This window comes from Suncus etruscus, chromosome 4, assembly GCF_024139225.1.
Source record: "Suncus etruscus isolate mSunEtr1 chromosome 4, mSunEtr1.pri.cur, whole genome shotgun sequence".
Classification (NCBI taxonomy): domain Eukaryota; kingdom Metazoa; phylum Chordata; class Mammalia; order Eulipotyphla; family Soricidae; genus Suncus; species Suncus etruscus.
In genome coordinates this window covers 124,313,834-124,329,012 of record NC_064851.1, presented here as the reverse complement: position 1 = coordinate 124,329,012, position 15,179 = coordinate 124,313,834, and the positions used below count along the sequence as shown (strand labels likewise).

The window sequence follows — 15,179 nt, the reverse complement described above, 5'->3', positions numbered from 1 at the left end:
GCTCACCACAATGAGTGGTGAGTACAGTTAGAGAAATAACTACGCTGAGAACTATCATAACAATATCACTGAATGAGGGATGTAAAAAGCCTGTCTCGAATACAGGTGGGGGGGGTGGGGGAAGGATGAGATGGGGGCATTGGTGATGAGAAGATTGCATGGGTGAAGAAGGGTGTTCTTCTTATGACTGAAGCCCAACTACAATTATGTTTGTAATCATGATATTTAAATAAATTATTTTTAAACATAAAAATATTTTAAACAACTTCATATCTTAAGCCTTGCATGTGGCCCACCTGACTTCAATCTGCAGCATCCCATATTGTCTCTGGACACGAGTGATTTTTCAGCAGAGAGCCAGGAATAATCCTGAGCATCACTGGTGTGACCCAAACACCACCTCTAAAATATGTAAATCTAAGTTGTGGGGTATTTTTTATATATAAAGATAATAATGGTTCTCTTGAGTAGATTAACTTCCTATGGAAAGCTACTTAACATATATTAATCAATTACCAGCTATGTTTTACTTGTTTGTCTAGGCACAGGCTACACTATAAAGTAAAAAAATAAGTTTTACTCTGATAATTATCTATTCCAGTAAGGAAGGCCAATTAAATGAATTAAATTAAATCAACATCACATAATTTTGATTAAACATTACATGGAAAAAACATGGTCTTAAAAGAATAGCAAAATGTGATGATTTTTCTCCTGACTGTAGATCTACTTTAAAATTACTTAACAAAAATAGCATATGTGGGTTCCGGCAAGCAGTTTAAAGGGGACCCCAGACCTCTCCCATCCTGTACCTGGGGGGAAGGGACTGCTCAACTTTCTGCTTCCAGCATAATCAAAGATCCAAACTCCTCTCTGGGAGCAGAAAGCTTCAGCAGGCAACACGGGGAAGGCATGACTGCATGCTGTAGGCTTTTTGGCCAAGCTTAGGGGAAGATGCAGCCTCTAGCTCCACCCCCCATAGTGTTCTCTCTCCTTCCTCCTGAACCCCAGGGTTACCCCGTCCACTTCCCAGGGAGCCAGCAAGGAGGGTTCCAGTGAGCAGTTTAAAGGGGACCCCAGACCCCCCCACCCCCCACTATGCACCAGAGTGGTGGACTGGGGGAGGAGACTGGTGAACTTACTTTCCCACTAATCCCCATTCTCAAACCATGAGGGGGCAATAGCCTTGCGTATAAAATGTATATAGATTTATAGGATAGCATATAGTTTAATCCACTTTGTGTTATACAGTATAGATAGTATAATAGGATGTTATAAGTGTTTATCTATGTTTACAATATACAGAATGTCTATGTTGCATTATTCCCTTCCCCCATTGGCTCACCACCTTACAGGCTTATTTCTAGTCCTTTACTCTCACCCCACTGTCTATTACCCTACAAATAACCATTTTTACCCTTAGTTCTTAGCTTCTTTTGAAGAAGATTATTATCCTCTCTCAAGCTCCCAAAATGAAAGAATAGACTCTTAGCCTGAGAAGAAACCAAAACTCTGTTCCTATAAATCTATTATAAACGACTCCTATTCTCCAACTCCCTTCACTGGGTACCTGTGCTTGCTACCATAATTAGACACCCCCACTCAAAGACATTTCCTGATACGAAACTGCGGGGAGTTGTTTACAGACTCCAGATGGCCAAATCACAGACCAAAGTGGTGTCTGGAAAACAATACCCTCCCCCTTGACTATTTCTAAAACATGAAACAAACATGTGTATTTCTTTTGTGTATCTCAGATGTATTCCCTTAACATCTATAACTCTTTTTTTGAATATCCTCTTATATAGTGACAATTTTGCCTTCTGGTTTATTTGTTCGTTTCTTTGCTTGCCTTTTCCCCTTTGAGATCTGTTCAATAAGCAATGCTGGTAGAAGAGTATCTCTGTATAGAATTCATGTTAGAACTAAGTTATGGGGAGTGTTGTACTTGATCCCTCAGCCCCCAGATGCACCAACAATACCTTGTAGCATTGTTCCTCTTTTGCATAGGCACATTAAAATGGGAAAATAATATATATGCAAACAAGTTCTTATCTAATAGAGATGGGAACACAAAGTTTGTAATGCATTTAGGACTTATATCATGAACATTGGCATAATGATTTGGCTTAGGCCTCAAAAGAATGGGCATTACCCATAAACCCCTGAACAATGGATACCATCTAAGGAAACAACCACAATTGTCTATAACATTACCAGGATGCAAACCTCTACCAGGGAAGACCCTACCACTGCTCTGTCATTTACTTACTCCAAAGAGTGCTCTCAACACCTAGACGACTTAGCAACAACCTGCTTGCAGGGCAGGTCTCTCCACATCTAATGGTGAGGTGGAACCAGAGAATGCTCCACATCAGCCTGACTTCAATTAAGGAAATGCACAGAATCCAGAATCTTTAAATACAGGAACCTGACACCAACAACAGCTAAAGTGTGAAAAAGTTTCACCGGGACCATGAAGAATGACTCAGGGGTTGGACAGACTGGTATTCCTGGAGTCTGAGTCAGTATGATGCCAATAAAGTTCTGTAATCAGGCCAAGGATTTTTTCCATTTCCCCATATTTTGCTGGACCTATGCAAACAATGGCGATTGCTACTTTCATGACTTTACTACTGTATTTTTTCTAACACTTATCCTTTAAGAAAGAAAATAAAAAGCAGCTTACTGAACTTAAAAAAATAACTATAGTAGAATGCCTGTCTCGAATACCTGCAGGGGATGGGAAGGAGGGAGGGGGGGTCATTGGGGGTAGGAATGTTGCACTGGTGAAGGGGGATGTTCTGTTTGTGACTGAAACTCGACTATAATTATGTTTGTAATCATGGTGCTTAAATAAAAAATTTAATAAAAAAATAGCATATGTGAACAAAAGAAACTGACATAGATGGCAGTAGAAAAAGAATAGAGCTCCCAGATACAGGCCAACACTTAAATAAAGTTTTGATTTAAAAAAAAAAAGGCACAGAACCATTCAAGAAAGGCCTATTCAAAATAATAGCTTAGGACCAGAGACATAGTTTACTGGTCAAGTGCACATCATATATGTAGGAAACTTGTTTCATTCCAAGTTACCCCTCTACGAGCGCCTGATCTCCCCTCTACAACACTTTAAATGTTGCTTTATGAACAATACTGTTTATATTTATTTTTTTCCAATGGGCCTCTTTTTTATTTGGCGACAAGCAAGTGCAAGAAAAGTTCATTTGCAATATATCAGTTGTCTGTCTTTTGCACATCTGCATTCTAGCCAGAAGGGACTTTGAGGTTTTTCTGCAGCACATGAGCATCTGCGGGCTCTATTCTCTTAGTAGTTCTTCTTTGGCTCAATAACCTCAAAGCCAAACTTTCTGTAGAAGTCAATTGCTGACTCATTGCTGATCTGGACATGCAGATAAATGTTGTCAAAAGTGCCATCTTTTTCACAGATGTTTAAGACATGATTTAACATTTTTGTTCCTATTCCTCGCCTCCGGAATGAAGCCAGACATCCTAGTGTCATGATGTAAAGTCTCTTCTGATTCTGTGAATGATCCACCCGACAGCATACTGCTCCTACTGCAATATCATTGAAATAGGCAAGTTTTGCTAGCTCACCAACCTCCAGCACATCCTTGTAGAACTTGTCATTGTAGCTGACTGGAAAGATAACCTGGTTTAATCTCTTCAGTTGTTTAATATTGTGTGGGCCAACTGAACCTGCAGAAAGCCAAAGCCGTCCCTCCTGGCGGAGAGTGAGCGAGTGAGTACCCCGCATGCACGTGTGGCAGAGCGGCGACTGCCACCGACACCGACACCCCCCACCCCTTTCGGAAGACACGGCGCCGAGCTCTCACTCACTCATGTATTTATATTCTTAAGTTTTTCCCTTGCTTTAACTTTTGTTTAATAAGTATTAATTCTTTTCATGGAAAAATGTATTTAGATATCAAGATATTCACCAAGTATATGCTTTATTTCCAAGTCATCTTATATGACAAAGAGCTAAGAAATATATGCATGCATACCAGAATATGCATACAGTATCTATATTTATTTATTAAACAATCCCTTCTATGTATATGAATTCTACTGATGTTTTCAATTCCCATCAATAACTTCTGCCTTTTTAGCTTTTTAAAAATTAATTTACTTGGCTATTATTTATTTAATTAGTTTTAGAATATTGGTGGTATGACATCTAGAATAAAATTATATATAAAAATACAGGGATTTTTTTAAATTTTCTTCTATCTTCATAAGATCTTGATGAATATGGAGGAGCCATTATAATCATTTCTGTTTGCAGGGTAAGGAAGCTAAACCATGGGCATGCATGGACCTTCCATAGACAACAAAGTAGAGAACCCAGAATCAGAACAGAGGCTACAATTTCAGGCTGAGTGATAATCAAGTGGGTTGGACAATTTGTTTTGCATGTGGCCAACCTAATTTCACATGGTCATATGGTCATTTGCATCTCTTATGGTCCCCAAAGCTCCCCAGGAGTAATTCTTAGTGCAGAGTCAGGAGCAATCCCTGAGCATCATTGGGTTTAATCTCCCCCAAACTAACGAACAAAATCTCAGTATTCTAATTCTTTTTTTTTTTCGGGCCACACCCATTTGATGCTCAGGGGTTACTCCTGGTTAAGCGCTCAGAAATTGCCCCTGGCTTGAGGGGACCATATGGGATGCCGGGGGATCAAACTGCGGTTGGTCCTTCCTTGGCTAGCTCTTGCAAGGCAGACACCTTACCTCTAGCGCCACCTTGCTGGCCCCTCAGTATTCTAATTTTACTGATCAGAAGTCAATATGTAATGTACTCACAGAACTATAAAAGATGTTTATAAAATCTTAAGATATTTTCTGAATTAGTCAAAATTCAAGTATGACATAATTCCATGATCAATGTTAATGATTTGTATATTGATAATATCAAGCAATGTTGTAGTTGAAAATTTGGGGAAATATTAAAATATTAAAAATACAGAGGGTGTTTATTACTGAGAAATAGTATATGCAGGCATTAAGGTGTTTGTCTTACATGCAGCCTTTCTCTATTTAGTACTTTCCTCCAGCACCATGTATGATTATTCCAAGCTCTGCCAGATGTGATCTCTGAGTACAGAGTCACAAGTAAGCTTTTAGCATTATTGAATGTAACTCCAAAACCAAAACAAGTATATAAATTACAGGATACCTATGTCTTATCTTACAAGGTCAGGGATTTTGCCTAAAGTTGGTGAGTAAAAGTAGATTTTTGCATTAGTCTTTAAATTATAAATGCAATCCTAGACTATATTAAATTAAAATAGCTTAAAATTATTAAAAGCATAATCATTTACATAACAATTTATATAATAGTACAGTTGCAATATAATTCAATTCAATTCATATTTAATTATATAAATTGTAAATTAGTAAATAAAAATAGAAGTACAAGATGCTATTTAGTTTTTAAAGATGCAACTGTGAGAATTAAAGATAAAAATCATCTTGACTGTTTACCTTGGAATGTTGCGATTGAGACTATCTGTTCCATTTGAATTATTTACATTTGATATAATACTTGTATAGTACAAACTTGTATATCTTAATAGTAAAAAGGAGTCATATTATAAGAAATGTTATATATTTTACAAGGATCATAGCAATACACATGAAGTGTTATATTATTAATGATATCTATTTTTTGCCTTTCTTTTCTAATTTAAAGGAACAAATCATGAGACTGAGTTTACTCTCTCTCTACTTCTTTGAGGAACTGTTGTTTTGTTGGGTATAATGTGTGTCTTCTACCAACAAATTACTCTGAGACATGAAGTAGCTGACTGTAGTCATTTGAAGCTGAATGAAATACCTGATGACCTCCCAGCTAACATAACACAACAGTGTTGAACCCTACCCATAATCAACTTCGAAGATTATCGCCTAACAATTTTACAAGATATAGTCAACTCACTGTCTTAGATCGAGGATATCACTTCATCTCAAAACTCGACCCATGACTGTGAAATACTGCCTCTGCTGAAAATGTTGAATCTTCAACACAATCAGCTATCTCAACTTTCTGATAAAACCTTTTTCTTCTGCATGAGATTGGTTGAACTTTATCTCATGTCCAACTCAATTCAGAAAATTCAAAATAATTCCTTTAAAAACCTAAAGGTAAGATAGAAATGTAGATTTTCATATATGGACTTTAAAAGTTTAATCTACTAATTTTCAGGACATTGATTCACGAACACATTACATTTAACTATCAAGACCAAGAACAAGCCTCTTTTAACACATACAATATTGCGATTATGATTGAAAATATTTTTAAAAGAGGACATATTATTTCTACTTTAGTTTAATATTAATTTTAGTTTTCTTTTGCTTTTAGGCTACAACTAGTGGCATTCAGAGTTTGCTATGCTCAGGAGTCACTATTGGCAGAAATTAGGGGACAATTGTGGTCCCTGATATCCAACCCAGGGCAGCCACTTGCAAAGCAAATGCCCTAGCTACTATACTAATCCCTCCAGTTCCAAATTTTAAAGAATTTGGGGTTTAGAATTTATATTTTTGTTCTGTTTTTTGTTTGTTTGTTTGTTTGCTTGCTTGCTTTTTTTGTTTCTTTCTCATTAGAAATAGAATTTGGGTACAAGAATTTATGATCACAGTAGAATAAGAGTATGTTGATGCAGAAAAGATAAATACCATATATACTCAAGTATAAGCCGAGTTTTGGAGCACAAAATTTGTGCCAAAAACCCAAACTCGGCTTATACTCAGGTCATACAGGTACAGATTATTTGATTCCTGAGCACCAAATCAAATGCACGTAGTCTCCAGTCATCTTCTGCCATCTGCTGGAGTGGAGGTGCTTCAGTTCAGGCCACATGTTGCGGCTAAGCTGAAGAGGTAGGCAGCTGAACTGAAATGTTTGCCACTGAACTATTTAGCCCACAATATTCTGCGCTTTGTATGAAACCGACAGCCAGGATGATGATATCTGCGAACTCAGTGGTAATGACAATGTCTATTCTGATACCCTCACACCAGATACAGTTAAAGCTCTGTTTGGACATACTGATGATGAGGAGGAGGAATCCCATTTTGAAGGATTTTAACCTTTGTGATTTAGCTTGATTATCTGTTAATCTACAGTTTTCTGAACTTTATTCAAAGTTTTAAAGTTATTGTTGCTAGTTTACAGTTTTTCTTTAGCAATCAATATTGAAAATCATTTAACCTACTGATTCCTCAATTATTGTAATTATTTTGGGTTTATATTTTTATTTTTAGAATTTACCAGTGGCTGCTGCATTTTCCACTTCAGCTTATATTTGAGCCGCTAAGTATTTCCCAGTTTAAGGGGTAAAATTAGGGGTCAGTTTATACTTGGGTTGGCTTATACTCGAGTATAAATGGTAAGTTCTCAATATGCTGATTTTCCCTTAAAGTAAAATTTCCAGCCCAGATTCTGATTTATGTAAGAAACATTAATATTTTAAAAGCAATTAGGGATCCCCAGCTTTTTGCCTACAAGGAATACACTCCATTGCTTCTGTTATTCCCTGTTTCTCAAATCAAATTATTAAATTAACTGTGAGATTTTTAATCACAGAATAAATAATTTATGACTGTCACTTTTCTACAAAATAAATAAAAGGTCTTTTTGCTGTTGAAATATTATTAGGGTTAATATTAATTTAAAAAATTCTTTTCTTTTTGTAAAATTCCCTAATTGACATTTTTCCTCTTTTAGAATTTACTGAAATTAGATCTATCTCACAATGGCTTATTATCTATTAAGATAGGAACTCAGATCTAACTAGAAAATCTACAACAGCTCCTATTGTCAAATAACAAAATTCTCTCACTAAGTCAAGAAGAACTTTATTTTCTTGGTGAATTCTTTTTTTTTTTTTTGAAAAATTGGACTTGTCAACTAATCAAATTGAAGAGGTAAGAAGTAAAGTAAAGGGCCGGGCGGTGGCGCTAAAGGTAAGGTGCCTGCCTTGCCTGCGCTAACCTTGGACGGACCGCGGTTCGATCCCCCGGTGTCCCATATGGTCCCCCAAGCCAGGAGCAACTTCTGAGCACATAGCCAGGAGTAACCCCTGAGCGTTACCGGGTGTGGCCCAAAAACCAAAAAAAAAAAAAAAAAAAAAAAAAGAAGTAAAGTAAAATATTTTAGAGATGTGTGATTTTGATGTGTGATAATCTTTAATGTAAAAATACTTATCATCTTTAATTATCTATGCTAATCTTGTTGTTGTTGTTTTGGGTCATACCCAGTAGTACTCAGGGGTTACTCCTAGCTCTGTGCTCAGAAGTTGCTGCTGGTAAACACAGGGGATTATATGGGATGGCGGAATTAGAACCACCATCTGTTTGAATCAGCTGCATGCAAGGCAAACTCCCTACTGCTGTGCGACCTCTCAGGTCTTGATTATTTATGATAATCTCATCATAGATAAGAACTATATAGATTCAAAAAAAATAAGTTATGCTTTCTATTATGTCTTCCAGAAATCATTCATACTTTTTTCCTTGAAGACAATGATTGTCTTTGTTGTGTAAACTTAAAAGCAAATTGTCACAAACATTTTCATTGAAAAGCCAATTGGTTGACCATAGGTAATTTATCTTAAGACAATTTTGTTATAAAAGAGAGCATAAAAATTTGGTTGGCAATTTAGGTTTATTAATCTACTGAAGAAATAAGCCATTTGTAAACTTATATTAATTATTTTCTAAAACACTACTATACAATGTGGTATTATAAACCCTGGTTTCTTGCAGAAAGTCTGATGTTTCTATGATAGAATAAAAGATTTGAAAGACAAATACTAAAGTATAGTCTATCAAAAAAAGACAATGATTCATAAGTGTAGTATTGACACTAATCTATATGTATTTAAAATGTATGTAACTTTTTGTATTTTAAACTTAATTTTTCATTTTAATGTTACATAAATGTTGTGCTTATCATATCATTGTGAATATACCTCTTACGATTTTAAAAATCTTTTACAGTAAAATTTCTAGATGGGGTTGCTGGAGTTCTGTTATCAATATGAAGTGGGGTCAGAATTCCAGTTTCATTTACTTACACATCATGCTTTGGCCTTGGAGAACTTAACCCTCTCTATTTCACTATTATCACTTGTAAAGTAGAACTATTACCATATACATACATATGCATACATGCACATACAATATGAGTTGAAATAGTATACTGGTTAAAATCACAGGGAGTATGTAAGGTTAGGTTAGTTGACTTCCTATTTGGTATTCATTTCTAAATTATTATGAAACTGGCAAATTACTGAAGTTCTTTTTCTCTAGTTCTCTATGTTAAAAATTGGCATAATAAATAGTGTTTTATAGGACTGTGGTTAATAATGTTAGTGTCTGGATTATTTTTAAAGCAATACATAATAACTAGTATTAGGTTATTATAAAAAACTTTCTATAATAGAGTATACTTAACTAACTTTCTCTTTGGGTTTATTTTGAATTTAAAATTTTTTATATACAAGTATGTCACATCAATTTTCTTAAGACATAGGAATAAGAATATCGACAATACAAAATTAAGATAAACTTTTAGGGCTGGAGAGATAGCATGAAGGTAAGGTGTTTGCCTTACATGCAGAAGGTCAATGTTCAAATCCCGGCATTCCATATGGTCCCCCGAGCCTTCCAGGAGCGATTTCTGAGCATAGAGCCAGGAGTAATCCCTGATCACTGCCAGGTGTGACCAAAAAACCAAAAAAGAAAAAAAAAGATAATTTTTTTAACAAGTAAACACATTTTCAGATGGATAAAATAAAATGGTTTTAATGCAAAATTATTCCATGATAATAAGTCAATATTTAATGCAAGTTCTTCATTTTAATTTCTGAACAGCTATTTTTCTGTTGAGAATATTAAATAAAGAAATCTAAAATATATTTTATAATAAAAGATTTCAGGAGTTTTCAAGATGTTCCAAGGTAGTGCCTGCAATGACATGCATCATCCCCTAACATTCTGATGTAATTAAGGATTATCCAAAATGTTGACCAAAGAGAAAGTACAGAGAATAAGGCATTGCCTTGGCATGGTACAATTATAGCACAAATATTCTTCTGGGGATCACAAGGGGTCACTCCTGAGCACAATATCAGGAGCTCTATATCAGATATATAGTACTATATCAGTCTTTTCCAGACTCCCTCCCCCCAAAAGCAAAATACGACAGATTATTTATTTATTTATTTATTTATTTATTTATTTATTTATTTTTGGTTTTTCGGGCCACACCAGTTTGATGCTCAGAGGTTACTCCTGGCTAAGCACTCAGAAATTGCCCCTGGCTTGGGGGGGACCATATGGGACGCTGGGGGATTGAACCGCCGTCCTTCCTTGGCTAGCGCTTGCAAGGCAGACACCTTACCTCTAGCGCCATCTCGACACCCCGACAGATTATTTTTAATGCACAAGCATTAAGGCGTCTGCCTTGAGCGTGCTAGCCTAGGACGACTGCAGTTTGATCCCCCGGCGGCCCATATGGTCCCCCAAGACAGGAGTGATTTCTGAGCACATAGCCAGGAGTAACCCCTGAGCTTCACCAGGTGTGGCTCAAAAACCAAAAATAAATAAATAAATAAATATCATACCATGGTATTTATAGTAATTTACTCAATTTATTTCAATTTTCCACTTCAACACACTTGACTTAAAATGAAGTACACTATCTTCCACATCTATCCTTTTTTCTTAAGATTGTACAAGTCACATCATAGAAATTTGACTTTATTGCTTCCTTGATGGACTAAACTGCCATGTCTAACTCTAAACTTACAGGTCTAACTTCTATTTTCTGCAGAATCTTTTTTAAAAATATTTTATTAAAACACTTTGATTACAAACATGATTGTGGTTGGGTTTCAGTCATGTAAAGAACACCCCCCATCACCAATGCAACATTCCCAACACCAGTGTCCCGAATCTCCCTCCTCCCCACCCCACCCCTGCCTGCACTCTAGACTGGCTTTCTATTTCCTCATACATTCTCATGTATCTCAGTTAGGATAGTTCACAATGTAGTTATTTCTCTAACTGAACTAATCACTCCTTGTGGTGAGCTTCATGAGGTGAGCTGTAACTTCCAGCCCTCCTCTCTTTTGTCTCTGAAAACTATTATTGCAAGAATGTCTTTCATTTTTCTTAAAACCCATAGATGAGTGAGACCATTCTGCATCTTTTTCTCTCTGACTTATTTCACTCAGTATAATAGATTCCATGTACATCCATGTTTAGGAAAATTTCATGACTTCATCTCTTCTGATGGCTGCATAATATTCCATTATGTATATGTACCACAGTTTCTTTAGCCATTCATCTGTTGAAGGGCAACTTAGTTGTTTCCAGAGTCTTGCTATGGTAAAAAGTGCAGTAATGAATATAGGTGTAAGGAAGGGATTTTTGTATTGTATTTTTGTGTTCCAAGGGTATATTCCTAAGAGTGATATAGCTGGATCAAATGGGAGCTCAATTCCGGTTTTTTGAGGAATCTCCATAAAGTTTGGACTAATGGCATTCCCACCAGCAGTGAGTAAGAGTTTCTTTCTCTCCACATCCCCGCCAACACTGCTTGTTTTTATTCTTTGTGATGTGTGCCAATCTCTGTGGTGTGAGATGGTACCATAGTTCTTTTGATTTGCATCTCCCTGATGATTAGTGATGTGGAACATTTTTGTTTTTGTTTTTGTTTTGGGGGGCCCACATCTGTTAGATGCTCAGGGGTTACTCCTGGCTACGCGCTCAGAAATTGCCCCTGGCTTGGGGGGACCATATGGGACGCCGGGGGATCGAACCGTGGTCTTTTCCTTGGCTAGCGCTTGCAAGGCAGACACCTTACCTGTAGCGCCACCTCGCCGGCCCCGATGTGGAACATTTTTTCATTTGCCTTATAGCCATGTGTATTTCTTCTTTGTCAAAGTGTCTGTCCATGTCTTCTCTCCATTTTTTTGATGGGATTAGATGTTTTATTTCTTGTAAAGTTCTGTCAGTGCCTTGTATATTTTGGATATTAGCCCCTTATCTAATGGGTATTGGGTGAATATGTTCTCCCACTCAGTGGGTGGCTTTTGTATCCTGGGCACTATTTCCTTTGAGGTGCAGAAGCTTCTCAGCTTAATATATTCCCATCTGTTAATCTATGCTTTCACTTGTTTTAAAGAGTGCAGTTTCCTCCTGGAAGATTCCTTTACTCTCAATGTTTTGGAGTGTTTTGCCTACGTGTTGTTCTATATATCTTATGGTATCTGGTCTGATATCGAGGTTTTTTTAATCCATTTGGATTTTACCTTCATACATGATGTTAGCTGGGATCTAAGTTCAATTTTTTGCAGGTGGCTAGCCAATTGTGCCAACACCACTTGTTGAAGAGGCTTTCTTTGATCCATTTAGGATTTCTTGCTCCTCTATCAAAAATTAGGTGACTGCATGTCTGGGGAACATTCTCTGAGTATTCAACTGGAAGAATCTTTTGTCTTGCTTTCTGATCTCTTATTTCACTGCTGTGCCTTAGATTAGTTAAAGCTGCTGGTATGTAATTGGAAACAGGATATGAAGTGCTAGGCACACTATGATAAAATAAGAAATGGAGAGATTAAGTAAATAGCTATACCTCAAAATTATAGAAGGGAAATTTTTATTTCCATTTTTATCCCATGTTGTTCATAGAATGGTGGTCACCAAGCCAGAAACTAGATCTACACCAAGATTAAGTTTATAAATATATTGTTTATTACATTTAGACTTTACATGAAGTGCAAGTTTTTTGGAGATTTAATTCACATTGAGATTTCCTGAACGACCCCTGAATAAAGCATCTACTCTGAGACAAGACTGCTGACTAGAGAGGAGTCTGAAGTCAGTGGAGTGATGGGGGTAAAGAGGGAAGACAGTGTTACAGGCACTGAGTACGGAAATCGTATGTTCACAATGGATTAAAATCCCATAGAATGCAATAATAAGGTACGGGGGTTGGGTAAAATATTGTGTTTAAGTTTCCTGATGTTCATACAAGTCTACTAAGTTGTTTTTTTGTTTGTTTATTTTGGTTATTAACCCCTTTTCCCATGTGCCTTTAGTTCTCTCCAGGGTAATTTGACTTATAATTATAAATAACTTTGTTTGGAATTGCATAAATAGAGCTTTAAGAACCTATCACTGAGCAACGTCCAGATGAAGAGCATAAGCATAATCTGACATTTCTTGGACTAAAGCGACCAAAATTTACCACACTTGATCTTTCCTACAACTCCTTAAATACGATTGGTAATTATTTCTTTGCTTGGCTTCCACATCTAGAATACATCTTTCTGGAATATATAGTAATATAGAACATTTATGTTCTCACTATTTTTATGGAATTCTTAATTTGAGACATGCTTTTGCTAAACCAAGTATTTCCCTTGTTTCACTTCCCAAGATAGATGGTTCTTCCTTTTAATGGCTAAAATGTTTGGAATATCTTGACATGGCAGACAACAGCCTGCCAAATACAAAAAAGCAATATGTTCAAAGGATTGGTAGAGCTTAAATACTTAAATCTAGCCAAATCCTTCCCATGTTTGTGAATTTTAACCAATAAAACTTTTCTATCACTCAATCTCCTATGCTCCTACTCAACCTAACCCATTTGTTTGTACTTGTCAGAGTATTGCCTGGTTTGTTAGTTGGTTGAATGATACCCATACTAATATTGCTGAGCTATCAAATTATTATCTCTGCAATACTCCACGTCAATATCATGGTTTCTTAGTGAAATTTTTTGACATAGCACCTTGTAAATTTAGTGCTCCCTTTGAACTCCTTTCATGATCAATACCAGTATCCTGTTGGTTTTTATTTTCCACTCTGAAGGCTGGAGAATATCTTTGTATTGGAATGTTTTAGTGCATAGAGTTCTTAGATTTAAAAAAATAAAAAATATCCAGAGCAATATTAAGCATATATTTGAATATTCAGCATATATAATTCATGTTCAAAAAGACAAGGATTGGGTCTGGAAACACTTTTCCTCTATGGAAAAGCAAGATCAAGCTCTCAAATTTTGTCTGGAAGAAGGGAACTTTGAACTTGAGGCTATTGTGAATAGCATCAAACAAAGCAGAAAAATCGTTCTCATTGTAACACATCATCTACTAAAAATTCATTATGTAAAAGGTAAGTAAACATTATGATAGTGTGTGTTCTGAATTTTCAACTGAGTTTATAAACAGCACTAATAATATTACTCACAGCTTAATTTCTTAAAATAAAATAAGAAACAAGTTGACTTTTAGTCATGGATTGAATTCCCAAAGGAATTTTAGATGTTCAAAATTGTGTCTTTATACATAATTTAATATATACGCTTTTTCTTAGATTCAAGGTATATCATGCAGTCCAACAGGCTATTGAGCAAAATCTAGATTCCATTATATTGATCATTCTTGAGGAAATTTCAGACTATAAACTGAGCCATGCACTTTGTTTGAGAAGAGGAATGTTTAAATCTTATTGCATCTTGAACTGGCTAGTTCAAAAAGAGCAAATAAATACCTTTCATCAAAAACTGCAAGTAGCTCTTGGATTGAGAAATTCAGTGCATTAAATTATTTGAAGTCCAAGTAAGCGAAGATGTAGTCTCCCTGTCTTAATTAAAAGAGCTTTTGGAGTGCTCACTTCGGCAGCACATATACAAAAATTGGAATGATACAGAAAAGATTAGCATGGCCCCTGCGCAAGGATGACACGCAAATTTGTGAAGCATTCCATATATTTTTTTATCATTCTAAAAAAAAAAGCTTTTTGGTAAGTTTATTTTATTTGAAAATGGTTTAGATCTTATTCATATTTATTAGACTAGTATATCATACCTATATGTTATGGGAAAATACATCTCATCTCAGATTTCTTACTACTTATTCACTAAGTTAATCTAATTAAACATTTCCATACTGGTAAAATCACAATTAATTACTGAGGCCTCTGGAAATGTTTAAGAGTTTAAAAAATAGTTCTTATTTAAAGAAAAACTAAGATCACAAACTAAGTTTGTGACTTGTTATTTAAAAGAAACTCATAATAGATTAATAGATTATTATTTTTTTAAATAATTTATATTGTGGCCAAAAGTGAATA

The 15,179-nt window shown here is 35.8% G+C and overlaps 1 non-coding gene and 2 pseudogenes across 1 annotated transcript; 2 read left to right on the top strand and 1 right to left on the bottom strand.

The window, feature by feature from the left end:
• Nucleotides 1-3,196: 3,196 nt before the first annotated feature.
• LOC126007213 (N-alpha-acetyltransferase 50-like) lies at nt 3,197-3,778 on the bottom strand (annotated as a pseudogene).
• A 1,949-nt stretch (nt 3,779-5,727) lies between these two features.
• On the top strand, nt 5,728-14,649 carry LOC126007212 (toll-like receptor 3; annotated as a pseudogene).
• A 63-nt stretch (nt 14,650-14,712) lies between these two features.
• LOC126008399 (U6 spliceosomal RNA) lies at nt 14,713-14,819 on the top strand. The gene has a single exon (XR_007495733.1). It is a non-coding gene; the product is annotated as a U6 spliceosomal RNA (small nuclear RNA).
• Nucleotides 14,820-15,179: the final 360 nt, after the last annotated feature.